At 36.6% G+C, this 6,338-nt stretch overlaps 1 long non-coding RNA gene across 1 annotated transcript in view; it reads left to right on the top strand.

Annotated features, from left to right (window-relative positions):
* The first annotated feature begins 5,685 nt into the window (after positions 1-5,685).
* LOC112691585 overlaps positions 5,686-6,338 on the top strand; it is a 27,156-nt gene continuing 26,503 nt past the window's right edge. Inside the window, exon 1 of the long non-coding RNA XR_003149320.1 lies at positions 5,686-5,768. This is a non-coding gene — a long non-coding RNA (uncharacterized LOC112691585). The remainder of the gene's footprint in view (positions 5,769-6,338) is intronic.

Below are 6,338 nucleotides of genomic sequence, written 5' to 3' on the forward strand. Positions count from 1 at the left end.
TAATATCGTTTTGGACGCCGGGCGGCGCTAAAACGCGAATACGTATTACAATTATTATTGTGCACGCGGGTACGTTTAACCGGGAAACCATGTGCGGTAGTCATATGTGGCCCATAAAACGCCAAAAAAACGCACTTGCTGTGCTATCATTTTACGATCGTATCGTAATAACACTGCTCGTGATAAACGCGCGGGATCAAAATTATTCGTGAAAGTATTTTTATCAGAGCCCAACGATCGTCTTGCGCTCCGGGAACAATATCGATCAACGGTTTCGTTTCGCATTACGGGCAGCACGGCGGTGGGTCAACTGTTCGTAGAGAGACACCAGCGGAACAATACGTTTTTGATATCGACACAGACGATACCGTCTTGTATATTATTATATTATATATTATCTATTAATATACACCGTGCACGCAGCCGACACGACTGTAGCACGGGGTAAGACGACTCATAATGAGAGAGAGAGAGAGAGAGATCGTTTTTGGAGTCAACTCTTATCCGTCTGGTTTTACAAAAAAAAAAAAAAAATGAACAATAAATGATATAATCGATAAGACACGTAGTACATAGTAGTCGTATGCATTGAAACGATGACGATCGTACATAATTGTTTACATCGGTATTAAATACACTTTTTGTATTTTTACGCTTAAAACGTTGTTTAATCGCTCCCCCCCCATTTCGCACGCTCTCCAAGAAAGGGGGAGATAGTTAAAGACAGAATAATGGATAATATCGCGAAAGATAATTAATAATCAATTTCATATTCCACGGTACGCGCGTAGTCAACATTTTTGCACCACGGGCTATTCGGTCCCTTTCATCCCTCAGCGACTTCCGTTACCTCTTTACAGAACTGTGAAAAAAAAAAATTAATCAATGCAACACTCGCAGTGTCGTACACACCGTATAAATTATTTATCGTATTATAAATGTTATAGATATGACAACCAAAAAATAAAAATAAAAACGGGAACGCGAAAAATATTCTTATAACAAGGATCATTCGGCACAAATTTATCATCACATCGAGGGCTATTTTTTTTTTTTACCGAGCGGGTCGCTCGCCTTAATACTGGACCACTAAATTTTTTTAGGTGCACGTCTGTCCGCGATAATAGTCGTAACGATATTCCCGCGATTCGACGCGTGTATCGTTGCGGATTCAGTTTTCTATGCGTCTAGAGCGTCGGAGGCCATGTAACACCTCATACTACATAATAAGAATAGCCGGAGAAAAAAAATATACACGCAAAAATAAACGTAATTAACCGACTTAGTCTGTTTTCCATAATAGTCAGTTGTCAAATGAGCCGTGGGTAACGGTAAGAAAACATGGCTTTTTTCTTTCGTCGATTCCCTTTGGCGGTTCCTCCTCACCGTCCGACAGCGAATACAAATTAGACAACGGCGGCAGAAGAACCGCATGGCCATGGTTTTATTACGTGGGGAAAAAATCGTAACAAAAGTTATTGGTTAATTAACAACATTATATCGACGTAGAAGTTCGCAATTTATTGCTTAAAACCATCGCGTTACATCTCCATTTGATAGCCAAAAAGGAAAATCAGCATTTTTTTAACAAAATATAGCCAAACATCAACGTCTAGTCCGTTCTTTAAATCGATAAATTTTTTTAGTTTTTCTTTTTTAGTGACTAAAATTATTTTTTCTTATAGTAAACGTACACATACTCATATTTTTTTCCATCGTCATTGACATATACCAAGTAACGTAGCGATTCCACAAATATGTGTAGCACTATTTTGGTCATTCTTTCATCAAATATAATTATTGGATATGTCAAATAGGAATTTTATTAAAAGTCTAGTCATATAGCCAAAGAATTTAATGTTTATGCAATTTCACTATCCACCTAGACATTTAGTTAAATGCCTATTTCATGTCAGGCAAATAATAAAAACATTTTGTATTATTTTAAAAATGTAAATATATTTTCTATCAGTAATTCAGTTATTTGACTATATGCCTACGACAGCTATATTCAGATATATTACGAGTATATGCTTATACAAATCCAATTATATGTAAAGTATTGATTACTATAGTCGAAGAAAAAAACGTATGCTTAAAAATATTTTAATACTAGTTTGTGTTGTACACGAATACGTGACGTGAATACATTTTTATTTTATTTTATTTTTTTTTTTTTTTAATAATAATTTAGCGATCCAGTAAATACATTGGCAGTCGATCATCACTATTGCATTTTGGTGATGTCATACCAATGATAAAATAAGGTCTGGTTCGAAAAATAGATTAAACTAGGTTCAAATACCAAATAACTAAACGGAACCTAACAGATCCAGAAGTATGTGAGGCCCACTAAACGACCCAGACAATGGTCACGTCGAGGAATACCCAACACACTGTTTCCCATTTGGTACAAAAATACTATGCGAATTGGAAGGAGGCACTTTACGATGGCCTACTGAATTGAAAAAAAAAAGTATAATTACTTATAATTATTTAAATTTATACAACTTAATACGATTTACTATTGTGTTGCGCATTGTAAGCTATGTTAGGTGTACTTAATAGTTATTGTAGTCACCTTGATGTGTACATGAAATGATCATTTATGTTTGTTAATTTTTTAATTACTATCTATTGTTACTATTTAGATTAAAACCATACGAATAAATAAATCAATTCCGCCTTCGACAAGAAAAAATTTACACATTTTCCCAAAATTATATTTTGACATAAAAAATTCAGAAAAATACAATTTTTTAACGATGAAACGTTGCATGTGACTACCAAATTAGGAATAGCTGATTTTCGCTCTAATCGTTTTGGCGTAAGTGCCAGCAGTGAAATTTTTTGTCAGTGTAAATGGTGTCTAGACTGTCGTCTATAGCGGAAATAACCGTTGTATGCGACACGACGAAGAGTGACAAAATTAACAAATAACACAAATAGTTATAAACGATATTTATTTGTTAATTTTGTCAAATCGTGAGCGACATTGACGTGAACAGTAAGCAATAATCAGTAAAAAATACGGTTTTAATTGAATTTTTTTAGTTTTAAGCTTGTCGTTTTAGTGTAAGTGTAGTAGTTAAAGTAAATATTTTTATTATTAAATCAAAATATACAAAGTTCAAAATAAAAATCATAATCATTGAATATTAAATTTTTAAAACATTCTTTTGAGTTCTAGAACAATTGTCAAAATAATTGTAAATTTTAGGATAATAATTGTACATTTTTATTTACCAATGATACGACAAAAAGTCTATCATATGAGTGTATCGATCTAGGACAAATCACCTTTGTCGTTTTGCCATAAAATCATTTTGTCGTCACTGTTTCGACGTAAGGCCACTTCGTCGGTAAAAAAATACCTGATAGGATGCATATACATTGAGGTTAATACGGCTAATAGAAATATTTTTAATTTTAACTCTAAACTCGAGTATACCAACTAATAAAAGGGTAAAATATGTCTTTGAAATGTCCTTATTATTATTACAATTGAATATTATAATATTAACAAACGTGTAAAATAATATGTCTAATAAACAAAATAAAATATCTTGTTATTATTAATATTATCGAATATTGGCAAATGTGTATAATAAGTAATAATAATAATAATTACATGATGACCAAAATATATCTTTAAAATCGATTATGATCACGTATTATTAATTATACAACGAGTGGATATTTTTTAACGGCGAAGTGGCGACCTCACGTCGAAATGGCGACGGCAAAATGGTTTTACGGCGATTTGTCCGCGTCTGTTAGTGTCATCACGATACGAAAATGCCTTACCTTTGCCCCACCCGTTGGAATAGAGTTTGGTCATTTCGTTGACGTATTGTAACGAGCAGATGTTGCGTTCGATATTTCAACTTGACGAACTATTTAAAAACTATTCAATAACCATGTTCACTCCACGAACGTTCTTTCCGTTTGTATCGTTGTTCACGCATTGTTCAAGGTTTGCGTAATCGTTTCCGGGCGGCATAACGGCGCGTCAACGGTTGATCAACGGTTGGTCAACGGTGTGATCGCGTCGTCATCGGTCGCATGATAACGCGTTCGTTATTTCATGTTCTCGAGCTTTTTCGGTTAATATGTTTCGCGTGATTGCCAAGTCATGTTCCCAGTGCCGCAAACGTTCGTCAAGTTCTCGTGTGGTCAGTTTTAGTGTGGTGGCACTGAGGAGTTTGGTCGTCACTATGGTGTCCGACGGCCGTTGCTTCCGTGGTACATGTCGTCGTCACCGTCGTTCTTCTCGTCTTGTCCGACCGTGTCCGTTTTCGTTGGTCTACGGCCATTTTGTTCGAAACGACGTTTTCCATTTTCGTGTCGGCTGTTCAGTGTGTGTCGTTCCGCGCGATTTCTTTGCTTTCAGTTTAAAGTTACCGCTTTCCAGGGCAGTCACTTGCCAACAGCCATTGCGAATAACGTTGGTTTTCGTTTGCGTGTCGTCGTCCTGCGCTCCGGGCCGGTCGTTCTTGGTTCGTGATTGTTGTTCAGTGGTCGCATGCACTCGGGGGCTGTGATATTTTTGTGTCACTCGCATCCCTGGTGCAGTCGCGTGGTTACGTGATTATAATTTTCATGTTGATAAATATAAAAATTCACGTCAGGCCAAAACCGATTGAACGTTAATCGAACAAAACGGTAAAATGAACGTTATAATTTTAATGCACTTAAGCTACAATATTAATAATCGTACGGAAAACGGAAGTACATTTAATATCGGTTAATGTTCAAAAAAAAATAAAAATAATAATTATTTCGAAGGAAAAACCATATACCTACCTAGTATCCGAGCTTTTGTGAATAACACGGTACACAACGTGAAGATGGATTTTTCGTAAATACGTGTTTCGTTCGAAATCGGATTAGAAAAAAATAAAAAAAAAGAGAAAAACGAGAACGATGTCACGTAGCTATTTCTATCGACTCGCTGAGTTCGCGCACTTTTTCATCCGTTCCCGTGCCGGTGGACGGTATCGTCGCAATAAGAACGTGCAGCATCCGTCGAGCCGCCGTTGAACGAGTCGTTCCCCGTCGCTTTCTCTCCTTAACCCCGTCCGACGATGAATTTAAAACATCACCCCGAAGTGCCGAACCGAACCGTGTGATGTTTGCCGCGTCCACACTGGCGTAACAAAACGACGAACATGTGTTCGCGAATAAGATTCGTGTGTAACGAATGGGCGAACTTGTAACATCCTATCGAACGAATCGGCGATCCGTCGGTACTTCGACGTAACATCAAAGTATGTTACGACAGGTATGGACACGTCTCTGAACATTTTCACCAACACACGGAATTAAAATATTATTATTTATAATCAGTTTTTAAGTTTAGTTCACTGCCTACAGCCCTTGCAGCATGGTCATTATTTATAGCATTTAGAATATTTAATTACAATAATTAAAATATTTAATAATTAATTATTACCTATTCAACTCATATATGTCTATAATCAACGATAGATCGAACTACTCTGGAGTTATTCAGAAAAGTTATTTGAGTTATAAGGTCATTTATTGGTTAGCTATACGCGAACCTATGCGAACATGGACACACAAACATACACGCATATTTTTTAGTCGTTCGGCGAACAGTTCGTCGAACCGTTCATCGTTTTGTTACGCTAGTTTAGACACGGCTTTACGCGTTGAACAAATATCGCGCGGTGGCGGCTACATTTACGTTCAATCAGACCGAATCCTCGCGAGGCCGGACGAGATTATTTGACATATGTACCACGGTGAGTTGCAGTGGTACGAAGGGGACGTATCCTTAACAGGTCAACCACTACACGGAATCCGTTGATTGTGAGGTGTTAACTAACCGATTTTCTGAGTACAGCGAAAACTCCCCCAACGGAAACCTCTCAATAGCGGACAAAAATTGCAACGACCGGAATTTAGAGGTTTTACTGTCTGGTTGTTACGACTTTGTCCGGGTACCGCATGTTTCAACCGTAACTTAAACGTTTTTGTAAAGTGTTCTCGTAAAATTAGTCGGCGCACAGTAGTTAGGTCAGGGGGAAAGAATATCCCCATCCGTAATTCTGCATCTATGCAACAATTTTTATCTTTTCCGTTTTATTTATTTTATTTTATTTTTTCAATTGTTCGTTGAAATTTAAGAATATACCTGCACATATTTTAAATGCTGTACACGCCTACTATTTTAGAATTGTTTACAATACCATCATTAAAACGCAAGTTTTGGTCGAAACACAATTAATGAATTCATGCGAATAATTAAAAAAATACACACACACACACACACACACACACACACACACACACACACACACACACACACACAC

Source organism: Sipha flava, unplaced genomic scaffold (genome assembly GCF_003268045.1).
Source record: "Sipha flava isolate LNK unplaced genomic scaffold, YSA_version1 64_pilon_pilon, whole genome shotgun sequence".
NCBI lineage: Eukaryota > Metazoa > Arthropoda > Insecta > Hemiptera > Aphididae > Sipha > Sipha flava.